At 40.8% G+C, this 19961-nt stretch overlaps 1 pseudogene; it reads left to right on the top strand.

Annotated features, from left to right (window-relative positions):
• Nucleotides 1-19700, top strand: part of LOC139744011 (uncharacterized) — a 69839-nt pseudogene extending 50139 nt beyond the window's left edge.
• Nucleotides 19701-19961: the final 261 nt, after the last annotated feature.

The raw sequence follows: 19961 nt of genomic DNA, 5'->3' as shown, positions 1-19961 counted from the left end.
CCGAACGAGTTCGAGCAGGGGACTATGAAACGGGCTCCGTATGTGTGTGTGTCCATCCGTCCGTCTGTCTGTGCGTCCGTGTGTGATCAAAATGTTCAATTTGCTACTTCTCTGTCATTTATGAGCCAATTTTGATTCTGTTTGCTTTATATGATAGCACTACATGGGAGCTTTGAAACTTCTGCACAGAATTTCAGTTGTGACCTTTGACCTTGACCTTTGACCTACATTGTACATTTTGCTTCAAAATGCTACTCCTTCGCCATTTCTAACCCGATTTCGATTCTGTTTGCTTTATGTGATGGCACTAGGTGAGGGCTTCAAAACTTGTACACAGAATTTTGACCTTTGACTTCTTTGACCTTTGACCTTGATTTTTGACCTATATTGTACATTGGCTACAAAATGCTACTCCTTCGCCATTTCTAACCCGATTTCGATTCCGTTTGCTTTATGTGATGGCACTAGGTGAGGGCTTCAAAACTTCTACACAGAATTTTGACTTTTGACTTCTTTGACCTTTGACCTTGATTTTTGACCTGCATTGTACATTTTGCTACAAAATGCTACTCCTTTGCCATTTCTAACCCGATTTCACTTCCATTTGCTTTATGTGATGGCACTAGGTGAGGGCTTCAAAACTTCTACGCAGAATTTTGACCCTTGACTTCTTTGACCTTTGACCTTGATTTTTGACCTTGTACATTGGCTACAAAATGCTACTCCTTCGCCATTTCTAACCCGATTTTGATTCCGTTTTCTTTATGTGATGGCACTAGGTGAGGGCTTCAAAACTTCTACACAGAATTTTGACCTTTGACTTCTTTGACCTTTGACCTTGATTTTTTACCGATATTGTACATTTTGCTACAAAATGCTACTTCCGGCGGGGACATATTTTACGCACCGCGTAATTTCTACTTTTCCTTGTTTTTTTTTTTTTTGTCCTAGTGCTTGGAAAAACATATTCATGAATGTTGTTGGATTATCAATCTTCTGGCATCAAATTTTAAAATGATTAAATTCTACAATGCTTTGGTTGTTGTGTGTCAGATTTGGAAGATTATACTTGTCTCCATGACTTGTAACATTGTGTGCATATTCCCAAAGGTGCATTGATGTCACACTGATGAAAAGAGCATGTTTTAATCTGTCCCTCCGTGTGCTTCCCTCCCCCGCCCATGAATAGGAACTCCCGGGAGCGCCAGGCCAAGGATCTGACCAATCAGATCAAGGATCTGCAGAAGGCCAAGGAAGCCCTGCTGCGGGAGGTCAACGAACTCAAGACACAACTCAAAATGGCCGAGGAGAGCCGGGACGGTGTGCGCAGGGAGCTCATCGAGGCGCACCGCAAGATACGGGAGGGTAAGTGGGAGGTCCTCCTACCAGTTGATGAGGGGTGCATGGGCGTGGTTGAGGAGGGGGAGGGGAATTTCCCTCTGCTTTATATAGGTGTGTAGTCCCAGGAATGGTATTGAAATTGATGTGGATGTAGATTTGGAATTAGGGGTAATCCTTGGAAAAATGTACCAGTTAGTAGAAAAATGTTGATGCTCTGAAAGTTGTCCATCATCTTCAAAGAAATTTGTCAGATATGTTAAGTGTATCCCTTTCTTGGGAAGCCATCTCAAGTATCAAAAAATGACTCTTCTGCATTGCTGATGTTGTTATGTGATAAGGGTTTCCATTCATGAAATCAAGTTGGTTGGTATGTGAAGACGAGGTATAGATAGGAGGGTGCATAACCATCAAGTAATGATTGCAGCATTTTACACAAACAACAGTAATCTTTTTGTGCTGCAAGCTTTGATGTATTCCATTAATACTTCATCCACCTTATATATATTTGTATATTTATTTATTTATTTATTTATTTATTCATTTTTATCTCAGCCGATGAGGGCAGTGAGATTCAGCGCAAGGAGATCGCTGACCTCAAACGGCAGATGAACGACGAGGTGCGGGAGAAGGATGCCATCAACCGGGCCAATGAGGAGCTGCGGCAGAAGATCAAGAAGGTGGAGACGGACCGCATCCAGCTGAGCCGGGGAGTGGAAGATAAGAACCAGAAGATAGCAGGTGAGGGGTTTAAACAGTTAGAACCAACATGAATTACTATAAGTGGGACTACCTCTAAGTAAAACTCTGTAACTAGAATAAGTAAAAAAGTTTTGGTACACTGCAAATTATCAGGTTTTACATTTGTCATAACAGATTATGTGAATGGCAGTGGTAGTATAAGTTTCCTTGCTTGTAGTTTGGGAAGAACGGCGAGCTGCTGGTATGTGATTAGTCACCATAGCAACTGCAGTCAGTATAATTCACAATTGTGTTTACTTTTGTTTGGGAATGGATGATGGTCTTGGACCTGTGACAATATTTCCCCCTTTGACTGTCTGTACACACTAATACTTTTGTGTACAAACGTTTCCAGGAATCATGGCATTCAATTGGACACTTTTGTAAGTTGGTAATTTAACACTTTGTGGTCTTCTAATTTATGATAATTGCCAAAAACAAACAAACAAACACAAACCATCACAAGAGAGTGTGACTTCTCAAACTAACGGTCTTGTCAAAGAATCGCTTGAAAGGAAATTAAATCTCTCAGAATAAGTACTTGTATTCAAAGGATACGATCAGATGGCCTTATGGGAACAGCCCCTTTTAGTAATGGCTGGCAATGCTCCTTGTGATCACTGCTATTTTACGTAGTACGCCCTCTGTAGTTAACAAGTATGTAACCCCTTTGCCTCTATCACATCTAGTCCTGGAAGAAGGTAAGATTGCCCTGCAGAAGGAGTCAGGAGACCTGAGATCCAGTCTTAGGGAGGTGGAGAAATCTCGGCTGGAGGCTCGTAGGGAACTCCAGGAACTACGCAGACAGGTAAGGATCAAGTTTGCCCTCTTCACATCTTTTTTTTTTCTTTAATAGTAAACATTGTTATGTGATACACTTTCAGGAGCATGTAATTTCATGTAGCAAAACATTTTAATCAAAGTCAAGATGTAATGAACGTTATATATGCATTTTAGTAGTAGAAGGCTTTGTGGTACACCTCATATCTTTCTTGGATAGGTGTGTGGCCTCGTAAAGGGCCTAGTACCCACTCTCAACGTTTCAATGAGCATGTTCTTACCATTTTCAACATGCAAATATATAGCTATATTTGATATATTATGTACAGTATGTGTAATGTGATCACAAATGATATTTACTGTGAAATATTGCGACCAAATAAGTATATACTGTTCACACCTGTTGCCATACATCTTGTGCTTTAAAGGGGATGGCTAGTAACCGATCAGTGGGAATCAGTGGGAATGCTGAGGGATGATTGTTCCAATCCTTGTGGGATTCATTTAAGAGTACATTATATATCTACTGTTGTGTGAAAATTATTTGCTTCAGAACGGTCTCATATTCAAGTAATGTGCAGATTAATGCCCCGTCACTGACCAGGGACGCTTACCTGGAAACATTAAACTGCACATTACTTGAATATGAGACCATTCTGAAGCAAATAATTCTCACACAAGAATAGATATATAATGTACTTTTAAATGAATCCCACAAGGATTGGAACAATCATCCTCCAGCATTCCCACTGATTCCCACTGATCAGTTACTAGCCACCCCCTTTAACGCTTTTCATGTGTACTTGACTGAGAGGGAGGGGTAGTAATGGCAGTATAATTATACTCTTTGTCAATTTGCCTCCTGTGATTTTATAGCAATCTGGTATATGGTGTAATCAATGCGTCTTCAGATTTTTGACCCAGTAACTAAGCATGGAATGTGCAATTGCATACAACTAGGCTACACTAAGAAAGGTATCAAGCTATTATATGCATGTTTCCTCCCCCACCCCCCCCCCCCCCTCCCATGTCTTGAAATTAGGTCAAGACCTTGGACACAGATAAGGCCAAGCTCAGCAAGGACATCAATGACCTCCAGAACCGGGGTGCCAAGAACGACGAGAAGGATGAGGAGAATCGGAAGGAGATCTACGCCCTCAAGCAGAAGGTTTGTGGTCCTCTTATAGGGAAAGAGGAATGAGAGTGGTGGAAGGTTATTTGATGTAGTTTTTTATCTGCAGAGATGCCAACTCTTACTTTTTTTCTTTTTTTTGGGCAGTGTTTTGTGCTATGTTTTTGTCTTTATTTTTTGTTTTGTCATAGATATCTGTCATGCATTCCCCCATATTTGCTCGTCCTTCCATGTCATTGATGTCTTTTGCAAAGATGGATATCATTCCAGTTAGAAGATGACAAGGTGCGATAAGTTATGCATTGTAAGAAGCAAACACCGATATTGCTCTGTGTCTTTGTGGAACTTATTGAGTGGTTTATATGGGAGCTTTCTCATTTACTTTACAAACATTAGTGTCACTAATGTTTTAATTTGAAGGTAGAATGAAATATGCATTTAGAAGTAGGAGGATGTAATAGCATTCCTTCATAATCTGTATTACCATTGTCCTTTTCCCTCACAAGTGATAACACCATGGTACAAAGACGACTGAAAAAGTGATTCAAATGATGTAGGGATTGAGTGTGTGGATCCCCCATGAAGACTCTGATAAGGATATTCAAGCTTTCCCCGCCTGAATCTTCTCTCAGGTGATGGAGACGGAAGCCGAGAGGGAGTCTGCCCGCAAGGAGGTCCAGAACCTCCAGCGTCGCTATGGCGACCTGGAGGAGGAGCTCCGTCTGAAGGAGAAGGACTACAGCATGGCCGTGGACGAGGCGCGGGCCGCCGAGCGCCGCATCACGGAGCGGCTGCGGGGCAGCGAGATGAACCTGGACGGCACGCGGGGGGAGCTGGGTGACATCAAGCTCAAGCTGAGTGCAGCCGAGGGGCGGGTCAACGGACTGGAGGCCCAGCTGGCTCAGGTTGAAGGTGAGACTCGCAGCACTGGTTTCCCTCTACTGTAAAGTGGATATTTTTGCGTGACTGATTTTTCATGCTTTGCCAGGCAAGAAGAGTTTGGCATGTTTTTAATCCCGCGGAATCAAGACATCAACTACTGGAATATACGGCAAGCAAAAATATTTGTGTGTTTTTATTTTCACACTAGTTACTGACTTGCATGAAATGCGCGAAAATTTCAACACTGTGAAAATTTCCACTTTTACAGTATCAATATCGTATTGCTTTGGCATTATTAAAATTTAATCACTACTTGATTGCTTGAGATTAATCATTATAGCTATTTAAACAGTGACACATTGCTTTAATAGTGATGGTAGATTCTCTAATGTGATAAGTCTATCAGCCAACAAATATATCTTATATCAATTGAATGAGATCATTGCCCCTGTTGTATTTCAAGTTCATTGTTCATTTGTTCAGCTGCCTGCACTTGAACCGATTACAATTTACTACTAGCTGGCAGTACATGTCCTCCACCAGTTGGTTTATATAAAAGAAAGCACAAGTGCTGAGTAAACCAAAGTTTCTGAAATATGAAGTAGGGATCTAAGGTTTCATTGAACATTTCCCAATGAGATAATACTAAAAGATAAGATTGTTGCCCCCTGCCTGTTCTTACATAATATGGGAAATATATACAGTCTGGTGCGGTATTCCATGAGGCCAAATGGAATATGTCACCAGACAGTAGATATTATCCCATATTACGGGAACAAGCAGGGGGTAACTAATAATGAAGTGAAGTGCTGTGGATAGATCATGATGAGGAGGACAGTCATGATGGTCATGTGATAATGGGGCAGTCATGTGACAGTCATGTGATAATGGGGTCAATTTTGCTATTGAAGCCTAATTCCGCATTTGTCAAAGTTTTGATGGTTGTGCTAGGGGCGGGTTGGGTTATGACCCGTAGCATGATATATGTCATTTTTCTCAGTATTATGCGAGTTTGTTTAAGTGTAGCATACTGCATTTCAAAAATATTGCTGACCTTGGACAGAAACAAAAGCAGCAGCAGCTGTGAGATTTGTGAAATACCTACTAATAGATATGGTCACTCTGAATGTCTGCTTTTGGTGAAGGGAAAGACCAAAAAAAAAAAGAAAAAAAGGTGTGATATGTAAATCTGTATGTAAAATATATCAAAAAAGCCATAAGAATACATATAAAAGTGTATATATCTGCTTCTGTACAGATGATATAGATATGATCACTCTGTGTATCAGCTTTTAGTGAAGGGAAGGAGAAAAAAAAAGATGTGATACATGTATGTAAAACTGATGTAAAATATGTCAAAAAAAAGATGTAAAAATATATAAATGTATACATCTGTATATACATGTATCTGCTTGTAAGAATCTCAATCATGATGTACTTTACACAGGAGCAAAGCAAGAAGTGGAGTTCAAGTTGGGCAGCCTGCACTCCACCCTGCGCCGGACACTGGGCATCGGTGCCGGTGGCATGGGCAGCTCCACCAGCCTGACCAGCGGCATCTCACCGGGCACCAGGCAGTCACTCAGGGACAGGAGCCCCAGCCCTGTCAGGGGTCGCCGGACAAGGTCACCGGTTAAAGGTCAGTCACAAGACACTCAAGTCTCTGCTGGGTGGCTCATATTACAACTGGAAGTAGCAAGACCTCTCATAAAGTTAGTTATGTTGTAGTTCAGGAATATATGAAATAAAGTTGAAGATATGAAGAGGTCCATATGAGACAATGTGGATGATAAACTTGTGGTTAGGTGGGAACATATAAATCTCTGGTTCAGAAATAAAAGGATCTTACTTTTGAGCTCACTGTGAATTTCAGTATTTTTGCAATACATTGAAAGCCAGTTAGCAAGATTCTACATGTCTGTCAAGAAAACTTGGATAATGTATCCATGCACCAGCAGTTGGGAAGAAATTAGTGCCAAACTTTTTCTTAACAAGGTTGTCAGTTCCATCTGATAATGATAGTGTGAGTTTGTTTTAACAAAATAAGTTATGTCAAGTATATTTGACCAAGATATTTGCCTTTGATGACATGTTTCATCTTCTAGCAGTGTAGCGTAAACCCTCCGACCTGATAAGCAGTAATCGGGAGTCAACCTGTGACATTTCCCATACCATTCAGGTTTTGACAACACCTTTGCATCAACGGCCGAGGGTTTGGGCTCCACCATCCCCCGCATTGGGTCGCCCGAGTTCCAGGACCGCTCTGGCAGCCCCCTCCCCACCAGGAGTACCTCCCCAACAAGACTGGAGCAGCTGGTGGCTGACATCGACCCCGAGACGGTCAGGATAGCCCTGAAGGACTTCTCGCAGCAGCTCAAGGACACAGAGAAGGAGCGGGTGAGTTAGATGGAGCTTATTGACATTCTTAAAGGGATGGTATAGTTTTTGGTTGAGATTGGGATTCAGGTTTAAATTTTTGCTAGATGATTTGAAACTACTTAAATGGAACATTAAAGAGCATACCATTCAAAGAGGAATACAAAGTTTATTTGATGAAATCCAGCTGTGAAACGACCCAGATATCCAAAAACAAAGTAAAGCTAATAAAGGGTGGGACCCACCTTTTATTAGGACCACTTTGTTTTGCTTTGTTTTTGGATATCTCAATCATTTTACAACCAATTTCCATCGAATGAACTTTGAATCCCTCCTTGAATTGTATGCTCTTCAATATTTCATTTATTATAGTTTCGAGTCATCTCGCACAAAGTTAAAACCTGAATCCCCATATCAACCAAAACTATACCATCCCTTTGACAAGTCTGAAACACACTATACAGAAAACAGCTATCATTATCATTGTTGTTCTTGTTCTTATTTGTGGCAAAAGTACACAGACCCCTTTTAGATTTTCAGAGTTGATTTTTGAGAGGTTGAGTGACATTATGTTAGCAGTTTTAAAACCTCCTGCTAAGTTTTAGTGGCCTGATGTTGATGGCTGAACTACCGGCATCATGGTGGTCTGGTAACAAGATGTTTGCATCCATGGTAAAACCTCTGTACCGAGATATTACCTGGTGCTTATTGCAGTATTTTGTACTGTTTGTTTTTGAAAAAGAAAAAAAAAATGCAGGTTTCATGGAAAATACTGTTAATTCAATATCTTGCAAAATTACACATGTCTATCAGAGAAAAGGGTAAAAGTGCTGTTTTTCCACCAAAAAATAAACTTTTTTAGCCCTCAGAATACTGCAGTGCTGTTTACAAGGTAGGCATCCTTGCTGGTAAGAGATTTCATGGCACAAAGGTGATCCTTAATTTTTATGCCTCCGCCACGAAGTGGTGCCGGAGGCATTATGTTTTCGGGTTGTCCGTCCGTCCGTACGTACATCCGCTTTCGTTTACGCGATAACTTGAGTAATATTGACTGGAATTTTACCAAACTTGGTCAAAGTATAAAGTATGATGGGGCAATTATTTGATTAGATTTTGGGTGAAATCGGCCAAAGGTCAAAGGTCAAGGTCAAGGTCAAATCATGAAATTGTATCCGTTTACGCGATAACTCAAGACCGGATCAAGCAAATTTCACCAAACTTTGTCGGAGGATGATGTGTGATGGGGCAATTACTTGATTAGTTTTTGAGTGAAATCGGACAGAGGTCAAAGGTCAAATATCAAGGTCAAATCATAAAATTTATCTGTTTATGTGATAACTCAAAACTGGACCAAGCATCTTTCACCAAACTTGGTCCAAGGATGATGTATGATGGGACAATTAGTTGAGTAAATTTTAGTGACATTGGCAAGAGGTCAAAGGTCAAAAGGTCAAGGTCAAATGCTAAAAATGTTGCTATTTCCCCCATATCTATGCAATGCCCAAAGGTATTTTCTTGAAACTTAGTGTAGACATGTACTACTGCGTTAAGATTCTCCAGAGAGAGTTTCATGTCATAAGGTCAAAGGTCAAAAGGTCAGAGGTAGGTGAAAATGTTGCAATATCACTTTTCTCGCAAATGGTTCAATGTATCTTCATGGAACTTGGTACATATGCATGTACTGACTGGCAGGGATTATCTAGGGAATTTAGGGTCATGGGTCAATAGTGAGGGGGTCAAAGGTCAAGGTCAAATCCTCAAAATGTTGCTATTTCCCTCATATACTAGTATGCTTGCATTAGTAGTTTAAAAACTTAACATATACATACATTACCTAATGGAGATTCTCCGGGAAATTTCCAGCCAGAAGGTAAAAGGTCAAAGGTTAAGGGTCAAAGGCCAGGTTTCAATGCCCCCCCCCCAAAAAAAAAAAAAAAAAGTCTATTTTGTACTGTAATTACACTCTTTCTTCATACCTTGGAAATTACTCAATGCATTAAACTTATAAAAGGGTCCGTCAGAAGTCAAGTAAAAATTCTCAATTCCCTAAATACGTGTACCTGCACTCTAAGACAATTATAGCAAACCCAGTTCAAGGAAAGTGAACATATTCAAGGTATTTCTGACAAACCTGTCATTTCAGTATTTTGCCAGTTATGTGAAACTGTCATCACACATTGTGAAGACATTATACTATACACCTATTGGGAGAATCATGCATTATGGCGGAGGCATCAGTCGCCATAGCGACATTTCTAGTTCTTAATCTATTCTATACAAACGTATAATTGTAAGTGCCATAGATTTTACCCTCTCCCTTTTTCCTGACTGAAACCAATCTGTCAGAATGAAAACTCCTAAATTGAAAAAAAAAGAGAAGAAACAAAAGACAAACAAAGTTGGTTGCTAATGGCTCCGCCCACCTATGTCATGATTTTCTGCATCCAGGACGACGCCTTTGGGCGGATCCGCCTCCTGACCCAAGAGCTGGCAGAGAACGAGGAGGCCAGACACCGGGTGGAGGTGAGGCTAGAGAAGCTCCAGAAGACACTGGGTGAGGCGGAGGAGGGCAAGCGAGGGGCCGACGGACGGCTCAGCAGCGCGCAGACTGCCCTCATGCTGCAGGAGGAGACCATTCGGCGCAACGAACGGGACCGCAAGGGCATGCAGGTAGCCATCACAAATTCAACAAATGGGGGAGGGGTGGGGGAATGTCTTATTGATGTGGATTGAAACAGCAAATATTCTTTTGAGATGTGCATGGTTGCAGCACTCTTTGTGTATACGATATGTTTTGGCCATGTATTATTTTGAGAAACTGTGACTAGTGTCATATTTAGCATCATTTGCATGAAAAGTAGTGGTGTTGATGGTTTGAGATGTTCATTTCGTGAAGTTATGTGGACATATTAATTGTTCACAAATCAGTTATGTGTAGGTGGAATGAGATGAAGTTTCGGGATACTATATGTACTAGTTTACTGTAAACACAGAATTTTTTGCGTACATTAATTTTCGCGTAATTTTGTGCTACTTCTAGCTAGCACGAATTCTAAAACCCGCAAAAATATCTTCACAATTTTCTCTGCATATTGAGATGGGTTGACAACTGTGTGCAAATTCAACAACTGGCGAATATGTTTTTTAGCCGCTCAGCGAGAAAAATTAATCACGCGAAAATATCGACATTTACAGTACCTCGTTCACATCCCATCAATTTTCAGGAAAAGATCCATACCCTGGAACGCTCCCTCCAGTCCGCCGAATCCGAGAAGCGAAACCTCAATGACCGCATCAACAAGATGCGCCAGACCGAGCAGAAGGCCGAGGTGGAGAAGCGCAGCCTGCGCGAGGCGCTAGAATCGTCAGAGAACCGGGGCACGCAGCTGGAGCTGAAACGACGGGCACTAGAGGGCGACCTTCAACGCTCCCATCTCTCCATGACAGACAAGGAGACAGAAAGTCAGGTACACGCAAGACAGCAAATGTTACATCAGCTTGGAATATTTATTGCTGAGGCTCTTGCTGAAATTAGGAGTCTTAAAATAATTTTTTCTATGCACCTTGATATCCTGTTTTGATGTTGATACAGTGCACACCCATTATAACAAACACGTTTATAACAAAATTCCGGTTACAACAAAGTAAAGATTCAGGTCGCAACATTATCCACACTATGTATTTTTATTGTTTATTTGTTTGGTTATAAAGAAATTTTGATATAATGAGAGAAAACAGCCGGTCGCGAGGACTTTGTTATAATGGGAGTCCACTGTATGTTGGCATTGTGGAATTAGATCAGTTTTAGTATCTCATCTAATTTTTGTGCAGGTATGCTAACCCTGAACTGTGTCTATAAGAGTAAGATAAACATATAGTCAACCTTGCTTAAGTTTACCTCACATAAGTTGAATCTTAATCGCCTATTAGTCGAAAGTCTTTTCAAGTCCTCTTTTTATATATTCTAGTGATTTGAATCCCTCATAAGTCAAATTTTCTCTAAGTCAAAGTTGTTTTATCAGTCCAAATAGATTCGACTGAGGCAAGGTTGACTGTATAAGTTGCTCAAGACATAGTTTTGTGGTGCAAGTCACCCAAAGTCACCAAAGTTTTGTTTGCTTCTCTCTCCATATCAATCAGTTGGGCAAAACTGGAGAGATCCATGGATTCATTCTTTTCAGCAATCTCTGTCTTGCATGATCTCATCAATATCTTGGGTCTCTTGTCTCTCCATAATTATATTCATCTCTCTCTTTTCCTTTTTGTGCAAAGGTGCTGCAAGACCGGATTGAGTCCCTGATGAGACAGATCCAGGACCTGGAGAGCAGGAACACCTCCCTACAACTGACCATTGACCGACTGTCCAGCTCTCTGGCCAGGTCAGAGGAGGGGGAGAACACTCTCAAGGACAAGGTAAGACCAGTGGTCCCTGATGGTCATCTTTGGCTACTTGTGATCTAGGGACACGAGAAGTCATTATTCCAGGAAATTCAGTGCAAAAACAGCACATAGATTTGTTGTGTTAACCCTAACTAGGCTGGGCTATTTAGGTAGTTGATAGAGCCGGGGGGGGCCTCCCAGGCCCCCCCACCAGATCTCGGCCGTTGACCGCGCGATCGCGACGAAAATTGGCATACACATTGCCTATGATGTAATCTAAAATACCGTGAAGTTAATTTTTTTAAAAATCATCATTTATGCTAAATTATGCTAATTTATGCATGACGATGCATAAAATCAGACTATTTGGTATAAATCACAAAATAAAGGCATATTTTTTGTGTAAATATTCTTTTTCGTGTCCTTAGCAAATGTAATAAAAAGAATTTGTGATATCAGAAAAAATTCTTAAGTATTTTATTGTTTTTTGAATTTCTTATGTATTTCTTTGTTTTTTCGACTTTATGTTTTTCATTGTTTTTTCGATGAAATTTGTCCGCGACATCGCTCCGAACAAGAAAATATGTTATTCATTGATTTTCATCAATAAAACACCAAAATAATCATGCTTTTATGAAATTTGCCAGTAAGCACAGTTTGCATTGAAATTGTACAGGCCCCCCCACCAGATCTCGGCCGTTGACCGCGCGATCGCGACGAAAATTGGCATACACATTGCCTATGATGTAATCTAAAATACCCTGAAGTTAATTTTTTTTTAAATCATCATTTATGCTAAATTATGCTAATTTATGCATGACGATGCATAAAATCAGACTATTTGGTATAAATCACAAAATAAAGGCATATTTTTTGTGTAAATATTCTTTTTCGTGTCCTTAGCAAATGTAATAAAAAGAATTTGTGATATCAGAAAAAATTCTTAAGTATTTTATTGTTTTTTGAATTTCTTATGTATTTCTTTGTTTTTTCGACTTTATGTTTTTCATTGTTTTTTCGATGAAATTTGTCCGCGACATCGCTCCGAACAAGAAAATATGTTATTCATTGATTTTCATCAATAAAACACCAAAATAATCATGCTTTTATGAAATTTGCCAGTAAGCACAGTTTGCATTGAAATTGAACACGAATCAATGTTTTTGAGCAATTTTTGGTCTGACATGCATGTACATATTTATGCGTAACTTTGGAACCGCGCGCCCGGGCGTCGCAGATTTGGTGTCAAAAGATGCGGGAGACTCAGTGGCTTGTTATAGATGGCATCTGGTTTAATGCATTTTAACTGATGCATCAGTATTAACAGGTCATAAAGTTAAATGCTTCTGTCCAGTGAATGTTAGATGGTATGTAATGAGCCACAGCCACTAATAGTCCCACAGATTAACGCAAAGTATGTGAAATGTTTCGATGCACAGAATGGGCACTACTGTCCCCTTTGCCAATCATTAATTTCAAGACAAATAATTGCTTTTCTCTATTTCCCCCCCTTTCATTCTACTCGCCCCTACCCCTTCCTCCCTCCATCTCTCTCACCCTTCATGTACCCCTCCCCGCCCGCTTTCTGCCCCCAGCTCCAGTCCCTGTCCCTGTCCCTCAATGACAGCACCATGGAAGCCACCCAGAGGCAAGAGGAGATGCACCAGCTGCAGCAGACACTGGCCAGCAGCGAGAAGGACCGCAGGGTGCTGCAGGAGAGACTGGATGCAGCCAGGTGGGTCGGGGGTTCAAGTCAGGGGGACAACACATTTTCTTGTCCTTCTTGAAAACACATGGTCAATTTTGGCACCAAGCCTAGAACATCATCACAAAGGTGACAATTTATATACTTGATACGAGGACCACAAAACCCCCTATTTCAAAAAAGAAAAAAAAAATGTTTAAAGCTGGAAATATTCTGAGTAAGTTAGTGAATGCACTTTCAAGGTTATTTATAGTAGATCCAGGGGTCAATGGGAGTCCAATGGGGGTTGGGGGTGAAGGAATTTTTGCATTTACAGTATTTTAAGTCTGTGTTGTTTTTTTAACTGCATAGTAAAATGTTCTAAATATACAGTGAACTTGGCAGGTATTTCTTACCAGTGTGATGGAATATGTATATGGATACACATGTACCTTGCCCCCACAGAAGCCTTCAATGCTGCTCGCCCCCCAAGTTTGCAATGTTCTCAGGTAGTAGTCTGCAAGAATGCATGGGAGGTGAACTTGCAATCCTCAGATGAGCGTGAGACCCTCAGGTCTCTTGTTTTGATACAGAATCTGTGTTTCTGTTTTAGCCTTTCACTTCCTCTTGAGCTCATCTCTTTACTTTTCCTCGTCTATATCTCCCCCCCCCCCCTTTTCTCCTTTTTGTAATGAATGCCTGTTTCTCATATGATTCAAAGGATTTCAAAGAGATCTCCATCTTGATTCTGTCATTTCTTTATTTTTCTTTTTTCTTCTCCAGACATGGATCGAGCGATGCCAAGAAGCAGAACCACCAGCTGATGGAGAGACTCCAGCAGACCCAGAATGACCTAGCAGAGTGTGAGCTGAGGCGGTCAGAGCTGGAGCAACAGATCAGGTCCTCACAGCAGGTGGGCATTGCTGACCGGAACACCTGTATTTGGAAGAGAGAGAGAGAGGGAGATGGATAGATAGATAGATAGATAGATAGATAGATAGATAGATAGATAGATTAGATTAATAGATAGCTAGATGGGTAGAGAGATGGATAGATAGATAGATGAATTATTAAATTGATAGATTCATCATTAGATAGATAGATAGATAGATGAATCATTAAACTGATAGATGGATAGATAGACGGATAGATGGATAAATTGATTGAAAGATGGATAGAGAGATGGATAGATAGATGAATCATTAAATTGATAGATGGATGTATAGATGGATAGATAAATGGATGGATAGAGAGATAGATAAGTAGAGGAATCATTAAATTGATAGATGGATAGTTGGATAGATAGATGAATAGTTAGATGAATTATTAAGATAGCTACAGGAGATAAGAAAGAGAAAGAGAGACTTATAGCTCTGTCCTGAGTTATATGGATTTATAACCCTCATACATAATTTTGTTGTTGTTGTTGTTGTTGTTGTCGTCGTCGTTGTTGTGTTTAGTGCAACCGAGAATACTGGGAAATAAAACATTTCTTTTCAACCCAAATCTGTGCAGGTGTTGAAGCAGCACCAGGATTCGGAGGAGATGACGATGACACAGATCCAGCGGCTGCAGGCAGAGAAGCGCTCCCTCAAGGAACACGTCACCACCCTCCAGAAGGCCTACTCCAACCTGGAGCAGGAGAAGAGGGAGGTCCAGCGCAGCGCCGGCCGCCTCGAGAAGGACAAGACCGCCCTCAAGAAGACCCTGGACAAGGTATCATGAGAACTTTGCTGTTTCCTTCCTCTTGTTACATCCAACTTTTAAGAAATGTGATGTAGTGGATGAATCTGTGGACTCTTGATCAAGAGGTTCCCAGTTCACATCAATTTCTCTTTTCCTGAAATGCTTTACCCACTATATCACTTTTGACCCCATGGGTAAGAATTCCTGCCAGTGCTTGAGAAGTAATTGGGGCGGGGCCCTCCAGGAGAATTAAAGAGGCAACCATGTGTAGATATGATTTTATCAAACCAGCTTTAGATATGACCTTTGTGTCACAAATTCAAAGTATGATGAGATAGATAAGTGTTTGGCAGCAACAAAACTATTTTTATGCTGCACTCAAATTTGGAACTTTTGGAAACTGCCTATTCACTTTACACCCTTGTTTAACTCCTCATAAAGTGATCTTATCCAAAGGAAATCATAATTCATCTTTTTAGAGCCAAAAGGATGTTAGTACTATAGGCCTGTGGAGTACTTTCCTTCTGGTTTTCAACTAACCATTGTTCCAGATGTATATCCTAAGTATACCAGCAAAGGATTCAAATGCGGAATCCAGTCCATAAAATCTGGTGCATTGAAGATGCTTTTCACAAAGGGTTAGTCAAGAAATAAGAATATAACACAAAGCAAAAGAAGATCCAAATTATCAGTGTATATGCGATATCTCTCCCCCTTCCCCCTTCAAATTTCAAATTCACGGTGATTGCTTACATCTTTATTTGTATGGTTTCACAGGTTGAGCGTGAGAAGATGCGGCACGAGGAGGCGGTGATGAGGGCGACGTCTGAGAAAGGGGCCTTGGACCAGTCCCTCAGCTCTCTGGACCACGAGAATGCCGAGATGCAGCGTCAGATCCAAGCCCTGCAGGCTACCCTGGCCGAAACAGAGCAGCAGCATGCGCAGAGGTACGTATGTGCTGCCCTCGTTTGACCCTCTGAAGTGATGGTATCGTAGTGATCTTATATACAGAATTTTCCCATATTACCTTCAAGGGGTCCTCTCTCTGCTTGAATTTTTAGCTATTTTTGTGGTGTTGATTATCCCCATTGGCTCTACTTCCCTTCTTGCCCCCCTTAACAATGACCCATTTCTTTAATTTCTGTTTTGATGGAAGAAATTATATGATACCTTGAATAATGCATATCAGCATGTCTTCACATGGATTTTAAAGGAATAGAAAAGATGTGTGTATTGATGATTGCAACTTTCTTTTCTGTCACACTTACTTTGACTGTGACTTTCCATTTAGAAACAGTTCATTCAAAATTAAAAGTAATATAAGCCAGTTCAAATCAGTGAGAAGTAGATGTACAACCTGTAAGCAATTTCTAGTGAAGTAGAAAACTGTCCTTTTGGAGAGAAGTTATTTACCAGTGAAGTTTCCATCATAAATATAAGTGCATGCATTTATTAATTCATCCATCCATTTATCCACCAACCCATCCATTTATTTATCTACCCATTTATCCATCCATTCGTTCATTAATTTATTCATACATTCATCCATCTGTCCATCCCTTTATCCATCCCTTCATCTGTCCATTCATCAATCAGTCCATCCTTCCATTCAACCATCCATCCACCTATCCATCCATCCATCCCTCCATACATCCCTTTATCCATTCATCCATCCATCTATCCATCCTTTGGTAATCTTACAGTTGTAATATCTTTTCATAGTAGATAACAGTAGTAAGTTGTAATGGTGCTCCCTCATGACAATGATACCACCCTCACATGACTGGCATGTCAGTCACATTAACTCTCCTGGAGCCCAGACACTAATCACCCTCCTACCTCTCTCTCTGATCGGTAGGTTGATAGAGCTGACGACGAGACACCGGCAGGAGACCGAGATCGAGACAGAGCGGCTGCGGACGGCCCAGCTCCAGGCAGAGCGCACCCTGGAGGCCAGGGAGAGGGCTCACCGTCAGCGGGTCAAGGGGCTCGAGGAACAGGTGAGTTGGTGAAAGGGAATTCCCCTCCCCTTACCCTATTCCACAAAGTTGTTAACCCGTTGAGGATGGTTTGATTTTGCTATGACATGCATTTCCTGCAGACACCTGCCCGAGTATACTCGGGACTCGTCCTCAACAGGTTAATGAAAGGACACTAAATCATAGATGATGATATGAACACTTCTAATGGGCCATTATCTCTCATAAATAGATACTGGCGGTAGAGTGAAGATTAAAGAGAAGAGAAGATCAAAGGTTTTGATGCATCACTTTTTTATTGAACATCTCCATGTAAAGATTTTCTTTTCTCTACAGTATGATGCTGAATTAAATCACTTTGAAATTGTCAGTTCAATCTTCTAACCTAGGAAACTAAATGCAAAAAAAGAAGAAGAGAAATTCCAAGTTGTTATCTTGTGATACAGCCTTGATATTCTCACACATCGTATGCCACAAAAACATCCACAGGCAAAATGATGCCATGAAGCAGGTGCATGTGCAAGTTGAACTGAAATTCAGAAACAATGAATCAGTCAAAACTGTGTGAACACAGTCCTTTTTTTTAATGGGAGGATGCCAGCTCATGTGTTTTATATCTTGAATATGTTTTTATCCTTTCCTGTGATTGCGCCAATTTCAGAACTCCACCTTGAAAGACCAACTCCAGCGGGAGATCAAGAAGCGTCAGCAGTACATCTCCATGAGTTCTAAGACCAACGATGAGATCCAGGACCTACGCAACATGCTCAGTAAGTTTCTCAGCCAAGGCCTGTTCTTAGTTTTGTTTTAATCTGTTTTTTTTTCTTTTAGCTCAATATGAAAGATGTACTAAAAAAATCGTGTAAATTGTGACAGTGTTGTAGCAGGTAAATATCAATATATTCATTTCATCCTATGGTTCTCGAGACTTATTCAAATTAATTGCCAATTTCTTTTGCCATTCTACTTCATGAGCAAATTTCTGTTGATGAAGCTAATCATAATTGGTATCATGTGAAATACAGAAGGGTCTTTGTCAGTGTCTAGTGTCAGTGATAAAATCAGGAGGGCATTTCATGAAGCATTTTGTCAGATATTTTTTTCTGTCAATCTGTTATAAGCTACTAAAATCCTTGCATATGACTGGCTGAGAGCAAATTTGTCCGACAAGTTTGTCAGACAAAACGCTCTATGAAATGCCCCCCAGAATCCCAGGTACAAGACTGCTTGTTTTAAACTCCCAAACTTAACCTCTGACCCCTGTTCCATACGTGAATGTTTCTTTTCCCACACTAGGTGAGTCCCTCCACTCCGTCTCGCGCGACCCGACCCTCGACCCCATCCTGCTGGAACACGAGACGCGCAAGCTGGACGAATCCATGGGCTACGGCTCCGCGTCGCGGCTGTCGGCCCGGGGCCCCTCCCCACCCACCAATCTCTCCCCGCGGCTGGCCAAGGACCGCACCCGGAGTATATCCCCAGTCAGGCTGGGCCAGCCCTCCAACACCTCAACTCCTGCCTTAGGTTGGTGATCATAACATAGTTCTTTCACCCTTCACATGTACTGTAAAAGTGGATATTTTCATGCGAGTAATTTTTTTCACTCTGCTGGGAAAAATGAATTTTGCCTTCTTTTAATTCTGCAGAAAGAAGACATTATTTAGTGGAACATATGACAAGCAAAAATATTCATGTGCTTTAATTCTTGCACTAGATTTTGTAAGAAAATTTCCACTTTTACAGTATGCCCTTTAGAGAGGCTTGGTATTTGTTATAGTGTCGTTGAGATGGAGTACGTGCAACAAGTACTGACATGTCATAAATCTAAATATACGGTTGATTTCTTAAATTCTCTTCTATTCAAAATCAAAATCTGCTCATACTTTTAAATACCCATTAGTAACTGAACTGCCAGAAACTGCATGTCTTATTACTCCCTAAACCCCCCTAAACCGCCTGTCCGCTTTTGTATAGTTTTATGCTTTACCATTTTTATTGATTTTGTATAGAATGTATGATTATGTAATTTGAAAGAGGTCAAAGGTCACCAAAGCATGTAAGAAGTACTTCTGTGACACATCATTTTCTTGGTTAAGTCTAAATAGGCTTTCAGATAAACATAACTTGCAAATTTCACAAATGACTACAATGCAGCATATATACAGTATAACACCATCTCATAATGGGCATTATGTAGTGAGGAATAAATGCAACCCTGTAGATACAGAGAATGCCTTTGAAATATGATGCGAATACTGTCTTATTCTCAACTGATCAGATAAAGTTGCATTACATTTCGCCTTCTGATGGTTTAATAACGCGATATTTGTCTCCCTCTTTCTCTCTAGATACCAAGCTTCGAAGCAGCAGCGCGAGAACCCGCTCGGCTCGCGGCCTCAGCCCGACCTCGCTGCGCGGCTCGCTACGCAAGTGAGCACGCCCTCGTCTGCTCAAAATCCAGCTGCCATTCTTTTTTCTTTTTTTTTCGGCCCTCAGCAATATGTCAAGACATTCTATTAAGCATTCCAAGAAGAACAGAATGAAGTTAGACAGAGAGAGAAACGAAGAGGAAAGTGAAAAAAGAGCGAAGTGATATTTACTTCTTACATCTTGTTCTTTAGAGGTATAATCATGAAAAGGTACATTCCTGTAATATATGGTTTTGCCAATTTTCATTGCATGTTGTACAGTGGTGGGAATACACTCACAAGAAAAGACCAAGCCTTGGCCAAGATGAATGTTAAATCACTCTCAGTGTTCAGCTGTTTTCATAAGACCTTGCAAGTTTTGTACATTGTCGTCAGTGTAAGCCGGATCTAAGATGGTTCCTAGTCTTGTTTTCAGGTGTTTATAGATATTTCCATGTGCCCATGGTGTACAAAATGTCAATGCTTTCCTGGCTTTGGCCTGCTAAAGAGAGAGAACAGAAAATGTGATGAGGATGAACTTGAGGCCATTTTCTTAAGTGCCATCGAAAAATCAG

The sequence above is a fragment of the Diadema antillarum genome, unplaced genomic scaffold (assembly GCF_040938485.1).
Source record: "Diadema antillarum isolate AM-2024a unplaced genomic scaffold, OU_Dant_1.0 seq00001128_RagTag, whole genome shotgun sequence".
Classification (NCBI taxonomy): Eukaryota; Metazoa; Echinodermata; class Echinoidea; order Diadematoida; family Diadematidae; genus Diadema; species Diadema antillarum.
Note: the sequence above shows the minus strand (reverse complement) of the source record. Positions and strands in the feature narration are given on the sequence as shown.